Here is a 20,366-nt window from a genome sequence, read left to right as displayed (position 1 = left end):
CACACACACACACACACACACACACACACACACACACACACACACACACACACACACACACACACACACACACACACACACACACACACACACACACACACACACACACACACACACACACACACACACACACACACACACACACACACACACACACACACACACACACACACACAGATTATGGGAGCATAAGTATGAATGATTGATCTTCAATGCTTGGCTAGTTGGCTATTATACAACCTATGAAGGTTGTGATTCCTAATCATCTCCTTCTTGAGATTAACATTATCTCTTCTTCCTCTTGTTTTGTCGAACTAATTTGGTACTCTCTCTCCTTCATGATGGTTGCTAGAGTTGATGATAATAAGTTCAGTATCATTGGTGGCTCTTTGAGATGGCTGATAGAGTTGATGATACTAGGTTCAATATTACTGGTGGCTCTTCATGATGGCTATTGGAGTTGATTTTAGCAAGCGATTTGATTTTAGCAAGCTTAGTACTATGAGTGGCTCTTTGAGATGATGATGAGTTCATCCCAATGATAGGTAATAGTAGACGATGTTATAAACACCTAATGTTTGTGATGGTGCATGGTGGCCCTTACTTATGCTTTGATGATGGCAATGGTCTCATGGTATTTTATTGTTTCAATTGCTAGTTCATGGTAGCTCACTCAATGCAAGGGAATGATTTGATGATGGATAGGAGAAGAGAATCAAATAGTCAAAATGATTACTAATTTGAATTCTTAAAACTTTTTAGGTTAATTATTAAGGTCTTTACATCTTCTCAAGCTCCCTTTTGCACACATTCACTCTTGTGTTTAGGCACAACACACTTGTTATACTTTGGGATGCATCAAGATTGAATTGAGATATTGAGTATCAAGGTCTATTGCTTGTCTTGGGATATTACTGTTGTTGTTCATGGTTGAGGGTTTCTTGAGTTTGCTTCTCCTCACTCCAAGTTGTTTTGGGTATCTACTCTATCCTTTTGCTTCTGAATTAGATCAATTTTACATTTACTCATCAATCTATTTTGTTCCCTCTTTATAATCAGGGGAGTCTTTGGAATAGAGAATTATTGAGTTCTTGTTCCTTGCAAAGTTTCATATAGCAATAGTTCAAGTATTTTCTCTCTTCTCCTTATTGTATCCCTCAATGCATCATGTCTTATTAAAGGATTACACACAATTATTCTCAAAGCACATCCAAAATCTTTGTCTAAGTAGCCTTTACTAGCCATAGTAACACTCTAGTAACAACAATAAGTCAATCATATAATTTGTTCATTGAATCAAAAGGAATTGCATCAGAGCTCTACAATATATAATAATGTAGGTTGATTATAAACATATTAATGTTATTTTCTCTATCTAATAATTTCTTTCCTTGATTTTTCCATTAAATATGGATATTTTTATCTTACGATAAGAAGTTAGTGTTGACTTTAGATAAGCACAAGTGGTAATATTTTGAAGAAAATAGTGATTGGCCTACTACTACCTTTTTTGGTACTTTCTTAAATTAATTTAGTCCATTCATTTTTCTCAGAGATTGAATCCTCATGTATGAGAAGAGGAGCATGTATCAATGATTATCACTTGCATGTTTGCATAGAACTATCATGTTTCAGGCATACTATGTGCTTTTAATAAAAAGGTTTGATTGTTATGATGGTGAAATCTCTTAAGAATATCCAAGTGTGTCTATGGTAGTATGTTCTATTGTAAGAAATTTGAACGTTCTTCATCCTTTTCTTTCTGGTTGGAGGAATTTATCAATGGATTATCATAATTGGACATTCAAAATAAGAGTTTGATAGTGAAATACTCCATCAACTTGGTCTAGTTAGGTGTTATTTTTTACATTTGTAGCCTTTGTCTTTTTCCTAAAGTTCTTACATTTGGTGAGTGGTACATTATCTATATGAAAATGTGTTCTTAGCATAGCAATGATCTTAAGTGAAGGGTTGGAGGAGGCTGTAGAGGTGGTGCTACAAGTGATTGTTCAAAGAGTTCAAGGAGTGCTCTACCCTTCTTACTCCTTCTATGGTCTTCTACTGCCAGCCTCTGTCCAAACATACCAAAAGAGGAGCTTATGATTATGCTAGCCTCACACCTAATAGAAGAAGAAAAGTAGCAATTCTCTAACCTATTTTGCAAAGTCCCTAAGCTATTTGCAAAAGAATACACTCAAACAAGAGGTATTAATCCTATTGACAAAGTCCCAAAATTTCAAACTTTAAGAGGGTTGGGAAGAATTCAAAGAGAAGCTTATGGAGTTGAAAGTCAAAAAATTGATTTAGGCTTTCATCTACCTCGTAGTTAATGTTGAATGGTTATCACCAGTGGTGATGGTACAAAAGAAGGGAAATAAATGGAGAGTGTGTATTGATTTTGTCCCTCCAAATGTTACTAAAAAATATCATTATCCCTTGCCATTCCAAGATGGGATCTTGGACTAAGTAGCATGACATGACCGATACTTAGTATGTGATGGATTTCACGACTACTTCCAAATCAAGATAACTCTAGAATATTAGAAGAAAACTAGCTTTATTACTCCTTGGAGTGTCTTTTGTTCTTATCATTACACCATTTGGATTGCTCGACACATATGTGAGTTTTCAAAGCTAGGTGGACAAGGTATTGACACCTTTTCTTGGTTCATTGGTTCAAAATTTTATGGATTATTTTAGGGTTTATAGTGATAGATGGATCCTTGTTAAGAAAATAGATGAGGTGTTTCAAAGGTGGGGCAAGTTAGAAAGGGCTAAAGTCATCTTTCTTGGACATGAAGTAAGCCAAAGTGGTATGATCCAAAGCATTGTTTATAGTAGAAAGGCCTTAAAACACTAAGGAGCTAATGAGTTTTTTTGTAAAAGGTTACGTATTTATTAAGATCCATTATGATTTTGATTGAATATGTGCCTTTTTTATAATATATGATTCTATAAGATCCATTTGAATGGAATGTTGAGGTTGCTATTTGCTTTGACTATGAAGGAAAAGTTGAATACTTTGCAAGTTCTCTTAATTCCATGGTTGGGAGAACCTTTTTGCTTCAAATTGAGTGTGTGACATTGTGCTTTGGGGACTTTTCTAATGCAAAAAGGGGCAAGTTAGTCCTTATTGAAAGGATTTTCATCATATTAGGTATGGCTTGTATATCAAGAAGGAAATAAGAGGACTCATAAATTAGCACGAGTTGGGTTTTTCAAAATAAGTGGGAGCTAGTCAATCTTATGTACTAAGGTATGCATCAAGATAAATCTTAGTAGAAGAAGAGGATCCCTTGCAAACACAATTTGAATGAAGAAATCTAGCAAAGAATCATAGGTATGCTATAGAAAAAGGGCTATGATGTATGTGCTAATAGACAATCATCTCTATCATAAAGGGTTTGATGGCATTATGACAAGAGTAATACATGAAGAAGAAGCATACAATTATTTAAGGGCTTCTCATCATGAAGAGTCTTATTTAGGGCATTCAGAAACAAAAAAGACAAATGTGAAATTATTAAATGTAGGTTTGTATTGGCCATCCATGAATAGAGATGTCTATCATTGGTGCAAGACTTGTACTGAAGGTAGTCTCTTTTGCTCCATTTCTTGAGTGTTTTGGGCCTTACTTGTGCATGTGGTCACTATATGCATAGATGCTTTCAAGATATTGTATTTTGTGATTGTTTATATCAACCCTATTTCATTGTACATATATTGTTATTTTGTGGTGCTTATAGGAATCATCATTCATCATGTACATATTGTATTTTGTAATTATTTTTAGGATGAATAACCAACTTAAAAAGGTTCTTTGTCAAACTCTATGAAGGGTACGCCTCAAAATAGAAGGAACGTTGCACAAGGTAGGTTTGTTGCATGCATGCATCTATGCATTTGGTATCCATGCTTTGCAAAAGAGGGTATCACACTCTAAACATGAAAAACCACTCTAAAGTGGTAAACAATGACTCTAACATAGTGATGAGGAACTTTAACATTGACCCACCACTTAAAAGCGATGCTCCAATACTTTCAAAAGTTTTGTGATATTACTTGAAAGTGGTGATCCACCACTTATCCTAAACTACTTTCTAGTAGAACATGTAAAACCATGCTTAAAACATAAAAACTTACTTTTAATGGTGAATAGTGTCTCTAAAGTGGTGGTGAGGGACTTTAACATTGGACCACTGCTTAAAATTAGTGTACTACAGTTTAGAGTGGTAGTCCACTACTTACTAGTTTTACAACCTCACCTTATAGTGGTGATCCACTACCTAAAAGTGGAGAACAATCATTCAAAAGTGCATACAATATCTGTTAGATGGTAAACACCACTTTTAAACATTTTTCTATTACTTAAAGTGGTAAAAAAACCCACTCTAGGTTTTCACTAAAAGCAGTGAAGCATCACTTTTCAAGGCACCTTTTCAATGATTCTAATGATTGAAGAGTGAAAACAACACTATTTAGTGTTTTGCTACAACACTTTAAAGTACTTAACAACTACTCTCGACATGCATCACTTGATGTGAAGTTGTGGAGCACCACTTTTCAAGTGCTCCACTAGTTGAAAGCTTTCTAATGTTGCTCCACCACCCAAAAGTTGTAAAAAACTATTTGAAAATCCTTTAAAATGCTCTATCACTTTTAATATGGTGCTCTACCACTCCATATATTAGTGGAGTGTTAAAATATACCTCTTCTAATTGGCTCATGTGAATCCTCCATATGGGGTGTTGTTTTGAATCCCATGTAACAATGAGGTTACCTATGATGTGAACAAGAGCAATTTGTCTATGCTTATAAAAGAGGCTCTATCCCATATTGTAACTAGAGCACTTAGTCTCTACTCTATCAATATGGAGATCATTCTACCTTGCATCTACTTGTGTCTTGCTCTCTCTTTTCTCTCCACACACACATTCTTTCACTCATCTATACAACATGAGCACTCTAAGGTACCATCCTCTATAACTCACTCTCAAGTTCGTGAATTTGTGGATACCCAAAAACCAACATCATTGTTGGAGGGGTTTTAGTCGAAAGGTCATATCCACTAGGGATCAGAGAGAGAAGGAAGTAGAGAATAGGAGATAGAAGAGAAGAAAAAGAATAGACAAGAGGTGCACAAGATAAATATAAATACAATGAATCAAAGCACTATGTATTGATAGAACCTGAGAAGATAAACAAAATCCTTGTCTAGGACTACTTGGAAGCAATCTCCAAGCACTGATAGAACCTGAGAAGATAAACAAAATCCTTGTCTAGGACTACTTGGAAGCAATCTCCAAGCATTAGATCTCCTGGAGCTCCTTGATAGAAAAAAAATGCACACAAAAAACTAGCTTCTTCTCTGCTGCTCAGATAGCAAATTTGATGGTTTTGTTGGCTCCAAAAGGGGGGTAAAACTTTAGGACACCTACTCAAAATTCTCCCAGATCTCAGTGCCTATTTCATCCCATTCAAGTCTTCGTATAGCTTACATACATAATCAGGGTTAATCATGCCCTCACAACCATATGGCTGCTCCATATACACTTCTTCTTGTAACTCACCATGCAAGAATGCAATTTTTACATCCATTTGATGTAAGATCCATGTGATAGCCACTATAATGATAGCTCTAACAATTGTCATCTTTGTCAATGGAGCAAATGTCTCCTCATAATCAATCCGAGAAGTCTATACATAACCTTTGGCAATCAAACTTACTTTACACCTGCTCACACTTGCATCTGCATTATATATTTTACTTTGTAAACTCACTTGCAGCCTATAGCTTTCTTTTCCTTGGGCAATGGTGTGAGATCTCAAGTTTGATTTACATCCAGTGCAACCATTTCTACATCCAGTGATTTCTCCTAATGCACATGGCTAATAACTTCCTCTAAAAAATGGGCTCAACCCATTCTATAACAATTTCTATATATGCATACTGGCAAGAAACATAACCATTATACATCATCATGAGCCTTCAACTCGGGCACATTTATATCCAAGCTAAACATTCTTCCCAAATGCTTGCCTTTTGCAACCAGTTTACATCCATTCTTGAAATATTCTACAAAGTAACCATATTGATTAAACTTTATTTGCAATCCCGTCTTAGCCATTTACCCAATAGAAATTAAATTATTAACCATTTGCGATATCGGGCACATGAAGCACATCAACCAAATACTTAACTTTTTCATTCTACTTAGACAATGGGACACTCCCAAAATGAGCAATAGGATGCATTGTATTGTCACCTATTTTTACAAGAACTAACATTTCAATATTTTTTATTTCTTTAAACCATTCTCTATGAGATTACATTTAGTTAGAGGTGCCTAAATCCACATACCATATATGATCACTCATTGTTGATGCATTTGTATTCACTATATTCATCATGTGCTACATAACAAACAACTTCTCATTATCAAATTTATTATACTAGTAGATGTATAATTGTTATGTTGTCTTCTCGTATTTTTGTTATTTTCACATTTTATCTTTTTTGGATAGTCATATGAAATATGACCTTTTTGACCATAATTACATCATTTTGTGCAACCATAACTTGTGTATCATTTGCCACATCTATGGTTCCCCTTACATTGAGACTAGTCTCTACCACCTTTATGTGATTGCACCTATGAGTAATGAGATTACCCTTGATTTTTCCCATAACAGCTACCACCATCACCTCTACCACCACAACCTTTACATCTACTTACGTTAGAGTAGAGGACTTGTTTTGAGGTATTCTTGCCTTGTGACAAAGATGCGGTAAGTCCCAATTTTTTCTCTTCTAATATCAACATATACATTAGATTTGCAAAATCAAGGATGGTGTCTCTTGTATTGATAGTGGTTTGGAACTACTTGTACTCGTCATCCAAACCATCCAAATATATAGTCACTATATTATCATCATCAACCTCCACTTTAATAGATCCAAGAGCTTCAACAATGCTTGTAATCTTCAATGCATAGTCATTGAATAAAAATTTCCATGCTTGACATTATTTAACTCATACTTCAACTGTAACTTTCTAGCTTTGGTATTTCTACCAAACAACTTGACTAGATTATTCCATGCTTCTATAGGACTATCTACATCATGTATATGCCCAATCATGTTGTCTGAAACACTAATGGGGAAAGCTAATTTATAACTTTTTGAGCACCTTGGTTCCATCCCTTAAATGTCTTGGCCTACTCATGAGTGCCAGTTTTCTCTAGTAATTCAAGAGCCTTAGTATTATCTCCTTCAATGTAGTCCCAATAAGCTTTATCCATAAGGAAATTAGTCAATCTAGACCTCTAAGCATGGAAGTTATGCTTGTCAAGATGATAATTGACAATCTAATTAAAACCCTTAGACTTTCTATAGTAAAACCCAAGAATCTACAATTATCAATAACCTAATAATTCAAATAAACTATCATATATACTTATTTTAGTATATAAGAATACCTTGAGAAACATCTATAATGTCTAACAATCTATAAATATTATCTACCACACCCAATACCTATAACTTGGTTGTGAAATGACACTTACCAAATTAGCACACGAACCTTACCAAATTGGCACAAGAATGGCCTCTAACTCTTGAATAGAGACCAAAAACACACTCAAAACATGAACCTAAGTATAGAAGCTCAAATAGCTCATCAATCAAGATTGCAGGAGAGAGCTTTCCATAAGTGTGCTCAACAACAAGGCTTTCTTGTAGACTCTTGTGCTTGTAGCTTACAACTCCTTGCTTATATGTTACTCTAATACTATATGAAAAGATAGGGGGAGAGAGAGAGAGATTGAGCTCTTACAAGAAACACAACAAATAGAGAATGTATACAATATAGGAAGTTGAAAACCCTAATTATTGTTGTTCTTCTTTTTCTCCACTATGATAGTTTACCAAGAATAAAGAGAGACTACAACATACATAATATACAAACAGTCCATAGTATCAACATGCTAACTAGAAAGACGACTAGATAAATAGCTCATAACTTGAGTAGGTAAACTAACTAATGTCTAGCTATAAAGTATCACTAGAAGCATATGTTGATGTAAGTACCAACCACACTAGTGATGTGAATGTGAATATGTCATTCAAGTATGTGAGTGTCATTGGGGTTGAGCTTGATATCTCGAGCAAAAACTTAATTATCACTTGTTTGGCAGCCATAGCTAGGAAGCTTCAAGCTTTCTTCATTTCCACCTTAATCATACTAGAAGTCATTAACAATGATTCTAATCATTGACTAACTATATTTGGAACTCATTGTAGATTTGGAAGTTCCATCTCAGTTCTAGACACACTTGAATTAATCAAAAGTTGAATTGTAGGCATATACTGTGAGATGAGTGCTTGTAATAAGCAATGATGCTACATCTATTAGTAATGATCTTGTTTCCAATTAGCATGTGGAAGATATTTTATGTTGAATCTCAATTTTGAGGAGATTAGGTGGTTTAGACCTTAAGCATATTCACTAAGTGCTTAAGTCTCATCACCTCTCTCTTGATCATTGTATGGCTATGTGCTAGATATAAACACAAAGACCATTTCATCTATTCATCAAATTATTCTAAATCAATTTTAGCCTACTATCTAAGTATTATTTCATCAATTTTGATTTAATTGCTTGCCTTGTAACGGATTAGACACTGCCATTGCCCTGTGCAATTGGTAAGACCTTCATATCATGGCTTATGTTGATGTAAAGCCTCAAATCCACAAGTTTGATGGGAGAGACTTTCACCCATGGTAGGTATTAGTGAAATATAAAATGATTGAGAGGGGTTATTGGCCCTTCATCAAAGGGACCAAAGCCGTTGACCCATCCAACCCTATAGATGTCGCGAAGATGATGAAAGATCCCTGAAAGGTGAGAAGGATCGAAGCTTACACGCGAGCTATGGCGGGAGAGCAAGAGCAAGAAAGAGAGAGACAAGAAATGGGAACTCCAACAGTCACAATGTGTGACCGGGCCTTCCTTTATTCAAACTGTCACTAAAAGAATAAAGAATAAAGTGACGTGACGGGCGCCCGCCACCTGCAGTGTGCAGTGGCGGGTACTGTCAGTGTAGTAATACACGGGGCGGCACGGCGGAGGTGCCTTTACCCCCAACAACCTCCCACTTAAAGGCGAATCTGCCCTAGTGAGAGAGAAAAGAAAAAATAAAAGATAGTACAAATGTACATAGGTACAAGGGATGAGGAAAGGCGACATCTCATCCAACGCCCATCAACCTCCTGAGGAAGGCAAAGCGCTCAGTAGTGAGGCTCTTCGTGAGCAGATCTGCAGGATTCTCGTCAGTGGAGATCTTGACAAGGTCAACAGACCTGTCCTCCACGACACCACGTATGAAGTGATACCTCACCTCAATGTGTTTCGTCTTCGCATGGAAGACCGGATTCTTAGCCAACTGAATGGCACTCATAGAATCCGAATGCAGTGTAGGTGTAGCATCAATCCCAAGGTCAGCAACTAGACGGCCTAACCATATGGTCTCCTTGCAAGCCTCAGTGGTTGCAACATACTCGGCCTCAGTGGTAAACAAAGCCATACACTTCTGAACCCTGGACATCCAAGAGACAGCCCCTCCAGCATAGGTGAATACATAGCCAGAAGTGGACTTCCTACTATCTGCATGTCCTGCATAATCGGAGTCAGTGTACCCCACGACCCCTGTATCCTGGCTGCCATAGAAAATACACATATCTGCTGTGCCCTTCAGGTACCTCATGATACCCTTCACGGCATCCCAATGTCTGCTGCCAGGTGTAGCCATATAGCGTGCCACAACACCAACTGCATGTGCAATATCTGGACGAGTGGCTATCATGGCATACATCAAAGTGCCCACGGCTGAAGCATAAGGGATCTTGGCCATCTCGGCCCTCTGCTCATCTGTCTGCAGACAATCGGCCTGTGATACCTTCACATAAGAAGGTAATGGACAGCCAATAGGCTTTACGTCCTGCATGCGGAAGCGCTCAAGGACTTTATGAAGGTACTCCCGCTGTGAGAGATACAAAAGCCCCTGATGCCTATCGCGCTTAATGCGCATCCCAAGTATATGTGAGGCCTGTCCCAAATCCTTCATCTCAAAGCTCTTCTTCAGCTGAGATTTAAGAGCATCTAGCTCATCGTGAGCTTTCCCTGCTATCATCATATCATCAACATAGAGTACCAAGATAAGCAAACTGCCATCACGGGCTTTCTTCGTGTAAAGACACGGATCCATAGCACTCCTGCTGTAGCCCTGTGACTGCATAAAGGCATCAAACTTATGATACCATTCCCTAGGTGCCTACTTCAAGCCATACAAACTCTTCTTCAACTTGCACACTAGGTGCTCCCTGCCAAGTTCTACAAAGCCCTTAGGCTGATCCATATAGATCTCATCATGCAAGTCCCCACGTAGAAAAGCCGTCTTGACATCCATCTGATATAGATCTAAGTCAAGCTGTGCAACTAAAGCCAAGACTAAGCGCAGGGTGGTCATCTTAACCACAGGAGAGAAGACCTCATCAAAGTCCACACCATGTTCCTGCTTAAAACCCTTTGCTACCAATCTAGCCTTGTATGCCGGCTTGGGGTGTCCAGGGGTACTTTTCAGCTTGTACACCCACTTGCATGGCAAAGCCTTCTTGCCCTTAGGCAAGGCAACCAAATCCCAAGTCTCATTCTTATGCAGGGAGTCTATCTCAGACTGCATAGCCCTCTCCCAGGAGTGACTGTCACCCCTGCGCATAGCCTCATCATAAGTGAAAGGCTCTCCTGCATCTGTAACCAAAACATAATGCATAGAGGGCTGAAATCTGTCAGGTGGACGTCTGTCTCTAGCAGACCATCTCACTGCAGGCTCTGCTGCCTGTCTAACTGCCTGTCCAACACCCTGGCCCTGTGGAGGAACTGCTGCAGGCTGTACTACTGGCTGTGCTGGAGCTCTAGGCTCCTCCTGAAAGATCACTCTGCGGATCTCAACCACCTTCTCAGGCTGCCTGTGCATCTTGTCTTCATGGAAGACGACATCATGGCTGCGTACTATTTTCCGCGCCTGCGGATCCCATAGGCGATAGCCCATCTCTCCTGACTCACCATAGCCAAGGAATATGCATTTAATGCTCTTTGGATCCAATTTACTCCTCTTGTCCTTGGGCACATGGCAGAATGCCTCACATCCAAAGACACGGAGATGCGCATAAGAGGGTAGCTTACCAGCCCAAACTTCCTCTGCAACCTGGAAATCCAATCCACTAGAAGGCGATCGGTTTATGACATGCACTGCCGTACTAACTGCCTCAGCCCAAAAGCTCTGGGGTAGGCCTGCATGGCTAAGCATAGAGCACACACGCTCCTGAATAGTCCTGTTCATGCGCTCAGCCAAACCATTCTGGGGTGGGGTGTAAGGGGCGGTCAACTGACGCTTAATACCCCTATCATCACAAAACTGCTCAAAAGCACGTGAGACATATTCTCCCCCATTGTCAGTCCTAAGGCATTTCAGCCTATACCCAGTTTGGTTCTCAACAAGAGCAAGCCATCTCTGAAAAACTGCCAAGACATCGGACTTCTGCTTTATGGGATAAGCCCACACTTTCCTAGAAAAATCATCAATGAAGGTAACAAAGTACTTCGCGCCACCCATAGACATGCAAGGCATAGGCCCACAAATATCGGAATGCACCAATGCCAAGGGCTCACTCAGGCGTGGCCTACCTGATTTCTTATGCGTAGACCTATTCTGCTTACCATAAAGACAATGATCACACGAGTCAAAACGTGCATAGTCCAAAGGCGGAAGATACTGCAAACCAGATAACATTTTCATTCCTTTCAAAGACATATGCCCCAAACGGGCATGCCAAAGTGATACATGTGGGATAGAGCCCACTGCCAAAACATGGTCTACAGAAGACCCAGATACAACAAGAGGATAGAGGCTGCCAGCCTTGGCGTCTCTAGCAAGCACAAGTCTGCCTTTGGTAATCTTCCAGGCAGAATCCCCAAAACAGACATGAAACCCTGCATCATCCAACTGTCCTGCAGACATAAGACTGCACGTAAGCGTAGGTACATGACGTACATCCCTAAGCAAAAATGAACTGCCAGTGGAAAACTGCAACTGAATATCACCCATGCCCACAATGTCAAGAGACCTGTCGTCTCCAAGTCTGACTGAACCAGATATAGTGCGGTAAGAGTGGAACCACTCACGGTAAGGCGTCACATGGAAGGATGCTCCAGAATCCAATAACCAGCACTGTGCATACATACTAGATGTCTCAGTCAAGTGTGAAGCATCAGAAAAACTAGCTGCAAGTATAAACTCATCACCACCATCGGACTCCTCAGTCTGCGTGACATTAATTTCCTCAATCTTGACGCTGGACTTCGCAGGTACTATGCTGCGATCAGAGGACTTCTCCTGCACTTTATCTTTCCCCTTATCCTTGCGCTTCTCATTGCGCAACTCATGACACTGTGGTCTAATATGGCCCTTTTTCCCACAATGATGACAAGTGACATTTGCATTGCGCCCACGCGACTTACTACGCGACTTGCCACGAGATTTAGACCGACCCTTCTGCGAGTCACGGCCTCGGCCATTACCACGGTCATACCTATCATTCCTACCTCTAATTGTCAAAGCATGACTACCACGAGAGGCATCCAAGTTTTTGCGATTCACCTCTTCCTGAAGAAGAGCACTCTCAACATCTGCCAATTTTAGAGTAGCACTAGAGGCACAAAGAGCAGTACGGAAAACATCCCATGACTCATTCAGAGTCCCAAGCAAGAAAAGAGGAGTTACTTCCTCTCCAAAGGTGATATCCTGCGAAGTCAGGTTCTTCAGTATAGCATGGAACTGGCTCAAGTGAGCAGACATAGTCGCATTATCCTTCATGCGCAGATCCATAAGCTGCTTCAACCAGTACATCTGACTCGCCGGACTTTTCTTATCATAAAGATTCTTGATCTTATTCCATAGATCCCATGCACTCTGTGCTTCCTCAAATACATTATAATGTACCTGTTCAGTGAGAGACAATACAATCGTGGACTTGCATAGCTCATCAAGTTCAAGCCAGTCGTCATTGTCCATAGTTTCAGGCTGCTCCCCACTCAACCGAAGTGGCTTAATCTGAGATTTCTGCACCAAGACCTGCCAAATTTGACTCTTCCAATAAGAGTAGTTGGTACCATCCAACTTTGTAATGTTAAAGATGGCACTATCATGCGAAGATGATGCCATTATGCAGGCTGGAAATGCCCAAACAGTCCAAAACTGCTTGCTGTTTTACTGCAGAAACTGCCCAAAAATGACCAAAAACGGGGTCCAAAGGGTGAGCAAAGTGTGCCAAAAGTTGCTGCCCACTTAGTACTAGGTGCGGTACACCAAATCAAGATATTTCAGCATGAAAAGTACACCTCAGTCCACCAATAACTGCTTGTTGTAATAAATTGCAGGTATGCAGTCTAGAGAGCAAACTGTCCCAAAATAGGATCCAATGTCAAGCAAACAATGCTAGGTCCAAAGCCGGTATGAAACGGACATAAGCAAGGCCAATGACAGTGAAAAGAACATGAGCTCAACACCGAAGCATGTCAAAATAACATCTGCCAATGAAAGGGACACCCCCAGACACTCTAGGCAAAGTGTTCCTGTAACTGCCAAAACCTGACACAAATAGGTGTCTGCTCAAAGAGAAAGATCCAAATATGAGACTCAGCTCATAAGCATCCTGTGAACCAAGAGTACATCAATGCATATCCATAAAGATCGGAGTATGATCCCAAAGTCTCAATGCGTATGTAGCTGCTCAAGACATAAACTGCTCCAAATACATGTAAGTGCTCCAATAGCATGCAACTGTCAAAGGTCAAGCAAGCATGTAAAATGCTCCCACTGGCACAAAAGGCGTACAAAGCAAGCTCAGAAGCTCAAACAACCCAAGAGAAAGCACCAGTGATAAGTGACCATGTCAATGCATCAAGCGCATCCAAGAGAGCATGACATACATGAAGCACCGGTCGTATTAACCATGAAGCAATACATAAGCCCAAATAAGCTCTCGGTCAACTCAATGACATCCAAATAGCAACCAAGATCAGTGATCAAGTAAGCCGGGAATGCTCAAATACATCCAAATCCAAGCTCCAAATGTCGGTATGGCATACACGAACCAAATAGCATATGTCACGAACCAAAGCATGTAATGCAAAAGCCTAACTGTCAAGCAGAGACATGAGGCATAGGCGGTCCACGAGCATGCCAAGTCGGTCCAAATGCCAGTGAAGACGGAGCTAATGCGAAGCTCAAAAGCATCCCATAATCTCATACATATGCTCCAAGCCGTCCCCAAATGTCAGAGACATCATGCCAAAGCTCAAAGCATACATCCGGTATCGGTAGGTAAGTGCCAAAGCCTGTAAAGTACCTTCAGCCCACTATTATTCCAGCATGTATTTACTGTTCTAAACAGTAGATTTCAGCCCTGAATTCAAGCCAAAATCATGGTCAAACCAAATGCATACATCCCCAATACATCCGGGTAGGAAGTAGACCGCATGCGTGCATCAAACAAGGTAACCGAAGTAGAGTATAAGCATCAAATGTCAATGCCAAGTGTGGCTGCCCTGTTTCCAGCACTGTATAACAGTAAATAACAGTCCCAAATCAGCCAATATTTCAAGCCAAAATCATGGCATAATCATGTGCATACATTCCCAAGGCACTAGGCATCATGTAGACCGCATATGGGCATCAAATAGCACAACCGGAATGGAGTATAAGAAACAAATGCTAATGCCAATGGTGCTGGCCTGTTTTCAGCCTGTTATGACAGTTTATGACAGTCCCAAATCTGAAGAGATCAGCCCCGAATGATCAAGACCAATGCCCAAAGCTTGAATGACATCAAACATGAAGTCTATAGCCCTCTTGATCAAGGTAGAGAGCAAGAAGCAATGGCCAAGTGTGGAGCTGAAGTAGATGAGTGCTCACAACCTGAAAAAAATGATGCAATCTGCCCTGTTGGTGCTGAACTTGCTGCTGCTCCACATGGGCTGAAAAGGGGGTAATGGGGGGCTCAATGATGGCCCAAGGTAGGCACATACCAAGCCATGAAGGCCCAATGCAAAGGGGAGGGAAGATATGAGCTATGGAGCTCAAGAAGAGTGGCTGCCCTTTGTTCCTGCCCTGTTTCAATCTGAGAATACACTCAAATGCCTGCAAATGCTGAAGCAATACCTCAAGGGCAAGGCCCTGATGAAGCTCAAGAAGGCCAGGATGGAGCTCGGGAAGCCGGGGAGAGTCGGGAGCTCAAGAGGTCGGCTATGGCTGCTGGGATGGAGACCCAATGCGTGAAGCGAGTCGATGCGAAGGTCAGGAAGCACCGAGTCGAGCTCGAGCAAGAGAATGCCAAGCTCTGATACCAGTTGAAAGGTGAGAAGGATCGAAGCTTGCACGCGAGCTATGGCGGGAGAGCAAGAGCAAGAAAGAGAGAGACAAGAAATGGGAACTCCAACAGTCACAATGTGTGACCGGGCCTTCCTTTATTCAAACTGTCACTAAAAGAATAAAGAATAAAGTGACGTGACGGGCGCCCGCCACCTGCAGTGTGCAGTGGCGGGTACTGTCAGTGTAGTAATACACGGGGCGGCACGGCGGAGGTGCCTTTACCCCCAACAATCCCAAGCCATAATAATGTTCCACCTGGATGAATCCTTAATCCACCAGATTGATCAACTTACAACTACAAAGGAGAAGTGGGATGAGCTCAAGAGATTGTATGGTGCAAGCGGAAATAACTCCAAAATATTCCTTAGAATAGAGTTCTTTAGCTTGGAATATAAGCAAGGAGAAGACTTGGGAAAATTCATTTTCCATATGAAAGGAGTGATGGCCTAATTAGCTTTAATCCAAGCTCTAGTTGCTGAAGAAGATGCCATTGCAGTACTTTTAAAAGCTATAAGAATTTTTTTTTGAACTCTTGTAACTACCCTAATAAATGTGACAAATCCTACACTTAAAGGTATCACCTAATCTTGTCTGGATGAGGAGAAAAGAAATCAAAAGGAAGGTAGCACTGGCTTAGCATCCACCATAACAACTCATGATCAACTCTTAGGTCCAGACAATTTCTAATAAATTTTCATTTTGCAATAAAAAGGGACATATTATAAGCAACTATTGGAAAAAATATCCCAATAAGATGAAGTGCAACAAATGTAAAAAAACATGACACATCACTAGTAAATGTGCTAACTCCCCTGAAGTACCAAAAGAATTGGAGGCCAACTATGTCTCCAAAGCATTTGATGACCACCTTTTCTAGTATCTATTGTATAATCTTTCCATAAACATCCTTGTAGCCTACTTTATAAAGGCATCCCATTGATTCATTGAGGGGGGGTGGAACCATTTACATGCTATGTAATCCAATGCCACCTTGGCATTGGGGGGGGTGTTAGAAGTATAGCATGGGAACCCTATGTAAGCAAGGGTGCATGAGGGAAGGTAAGGTGTGAATGGGCTAGAGGACACGGAAAACCCCAACCCTAGCTTCCAGTGGCTATATAAATAGCCCAAAGGTCAACCTCAATGTAGATGAGAGAGTGTACTCTAGTTGTACTTGAGCAACTTACTAAGGAAGATATTTTTCTTGTACTTGAGCTCTCTTCTCCTCTTGTGCATACATTTCCATGTTGCCACTCTGATATTTCAATAGTATGTGGCCCAAATACTCCATTTTATTTACTACAAAAGTGCACTTACTTTCTTTGGAAAAGAGCTTGTGTTTTTGCAATGTGTCAAAGACTTATTTAAGATACTACAAATGGTCTTTCTTTTTCTTACTATAGATAAGTATATCATTAAAGAAGACTAGGAATGTTTCGAACAAGAAAGATTGTAGTACTTTATTCATCAAAACTTTGAAGATAGTAGGTGAAAGACCCAAATAATTATCAAGAGAGAGAATGAGAGAGGAAGAAAGCTTATTTATGCTTAGTTGAAAGGGATAAATATTTATTGTATTAGATACTGTGTTTCTACTATAATTGCATTGCCCTCCTAAACACAAGAAAGCTTGATCTTACACTAGCTAAGACAAGATATTGTGAGGTACATAAAGTTAGAAATTGGAGCTAGAGTGAAGGACAAGACTCTTTGGAAGTGGTTTCATTTACTGTGCCGGGGTGGTTGACCTTGAGGGTCAATCCTAGGATGTGCTAGGGGTAAAGGCACATGTGCCTAGCCATCCATGTATCAGTTACACTGACAGTACCCGCATTGTGTACTAGTTACCAGCACACCTATATCATGTAGGTGGCTAGCACCCATCACTATCACTTCATTATTTATTATTTTAGTGACATTTGAATAAGGGAAGGCTAGTCACACATTATGATCATTGGAGTTCCCACATCTTGCGTGTGTGTGTCTATCTCTCTTGCTCTTTCTCCTTGCACCATAGCTCTTGCTTCTGCTTTGTGCTTCCACTTCAAGGCTCACTCCTTTCAACTGGTATCAAAGCCATCTTCCCCAAGAGCTTGAGCCTGACCCAAAATTGCTTTAGCTTGTGGAGAATACCTATAGTTCACAGTTTTCATGGCAACCATGACTTAGCTTGAAGTGGTATGTATTATGGTTCTCTTGCTTCCTAGCTTCTCTAGGCATGTTCCAGAGCTTCATTGAGCTCCCCCTGAGCTCCCCTTGTGCCCCATTGACATAAGCACAAAGAGAAAAAATCCTAAGATAATAGGTGCAATTTGTGTTGACTGGTTAGTCCCACTTCTTATGATCAGATTTGATCCATCCCACCTCATCTCCAGCTTTTGGTATTGATCTTGGTCTTGGGCAATTGCTTGGCATTGTAATTGGTACCTTTGGCATGATTTTGAGCATCAGTTAGAGCTTTCGGGTTTAGCTACCATTAGCTCATAGTTTATGATAGCTTGATGTAATGCAAATTTGGACAACACTTCTGTCATTGTCTATCCATTGTCTAGAGGTCACTTATGCGTCCTGGGATGTCTATTTAATGTCAAATCACTTAGGGATGCTATGTCAATGTCTTGGAATGCTATTGAACCGATTTCAGTACTCATTTGCTCAATTTTACAGACATTTTCAGTATTGTAATAAGCATGGATAAATGCTATTTTGTTAGGGAAACTTCATGCCTATTGTTTACTGATGCTTATCGACTACTTGGCATGCTATATTGATGTCTATGGTTGATGCCACATACTTGCATATGCTTGGGAAATGCTCTTGGGCTGAGATTGAAGCTTGATCTCATTGACTTTGATTGTCATTTCTCATAGTAAGTATTCATTTAAGACACTTCATGCCTCTTATCATTGGATGATATATGAGCCATTTGTTAGATGTATTTTGCTATGGATGTTACATTCTTGGTTGTGTTATGATGGATATTGAGCTTTGCATTTGACTTGCACTCTTGAGCTATCTTGGAGCTTGAAAAATTTTAATATTGGTTTGTCATTTACCTCATTGGATGCTATAGTAAGAGCTTTGCTGACTACATTGGGTTTGATGCTCCTGATGTCTGTTACTTGGGTCTTGGATATATGGATGCCACTCACATGAGGTTTTGAGCTTTCCTTGCTCATCTAGCATTTGACTTTTGTTCCAGTGTGTGGGAGCCACTACTTGAAACTTCGATGTACTACAAAGCATTTGGTTTATGCAGTTGAGCTTGAGCTTATTACAGTGAGACATTAGGACTCATTGTGACATGTACATGCTCTCTTAATATTCATTGGATGATGCACTTATCCTATCGAGGGTTGATTTGATCTTTTGTCTTGGAGCTAGCACTTATGTATGCTAGAGTGTTGTCAATGGTATTTATATGCTTCTAGGTTATGTATTGAGTCTTGCTTAGTGGGTTATGCATTTAGAAGTTCTCTTCATTTACCTTGAGGTACACCCTGTGCAAGATGTCTATGCCTATTGCATGTATGGCTATTGATCCACTGCAGTTGTGATAGTCTTCAGTGCCGATTGTTCTTGGCTTTTCTTTTCTTGGTTGCTCATAGTTGATTGTTTGCATATTGCTGCAATTTATTATGCACTCGTCATTTCAGTTCTACGAATTCTATTTGAGTGCGGTCACTTGGATTTGAAAGTTTCTTGCCTACAATTTATTGTCAACTCATTACTTTGGCAGTACCCCTTATTTTTAGCTTGATTTGGTAGTGGATTTAGGGCTGATTTGTAGGTTATTATAGTAACTTGCTTTTCCCTTCTGTGCACTTTCTTGGTCCCACTAGATTTACGTGCTTTTTCCCATCTTGATTGGGCTTGTTTTTATGCCACTTATGTATCCACAAATTTTTTTGTCTTATGGTTGGAAACCCATGCTTATCATGGTTAAGCAATAACCAATCTATTTTGGATCCCTAAAGGTGTGAAGCTAAAGATATGGTGGCTTTCATAGCTATGATTAAGTGTGTTTGGCTTAGATTCCTTTTGATTTGGATATTGGACAGATCGTCTCCGTTGGCAGTCTGAGCACTTGGTAGTTGTATGGAACCTAATGTTCCATGCTTGCACTAAGAAAATTGAGGTGCATTATCATTATGTTAGGAAGAGATTCTTTGTAGGAGAGATCAACATGGCCTATGTGCCAACACAAAACAACCTTGTAGATCTTTTCACAAAGGCTTTGCCTTGTGAGAAGCTTGAAGCTTTTTGTAAAGCTTTGGGTTTACTCCTTATTGTGTATTGATTATACTCCATTGGGCTCACCAAGAGGTCTGTTTTTCTTGGATTTGTATGTCATGCTCATTCATTCTAGGGAAAACTTAGTCTTGTAGGTCTCCTATATCGATACTTTGTCGTATAAATCTTCTACATTGATACTTGTGAATGCACTTAGTTTTGTGTCTTCTCAAGCTTCTTCTTCTCCAAGCTATGTATATGAAATCTTGCAACCTTAATCCAACACATAGAACTTGTCAAGGGATAAGATTGTGCTAATTGGGCATTTAGTATTATAGTCCTATAATATTGTGATCTCAGTAATACATTTTGCAAATGATTGGTTCTTTGTTATCAAATGTTGATTGGGCCTTCATTATTATAGTGCCATAATATTGTGATTTTGGTGATACATTTTGCAAATGATAGGTTCTTTGTTCTCAATTGCGTACAACCTATATTATTTGCTCTTGGCACCCATCCTCTTGTGTACATATTAATTGTAGAGTGACGGAAGGCTCTAATAGGAGTTTATCTCTCATTGATGAGCAGATCTTTGGTACTCAAATGTTTGTTGATGGTAATTGTAATATATTAAGGTTGAG

Source organism: Lygodium microphyllum, chromosome 1 (assembly GCF_053477565.2).
Source record: "Lygodium microphyllum isolate KBCC chromosome 1, Lygodium_microphyllum_v1.1.10, whole genome shotgun sequence".
NCBI classification, from domain to species: domain Eukaryota; kingdom Viridiplantae; phylum Streptophyta; class Polypodiopsida; order Schizaeales; family Lygodiaceae; genus Lygodium; species Lygodium microphyllum.
The sequence above is the reverse complement of the archived record's forward strand: the minus strand, read 5'-3'. Positions refer to the sequence as shown.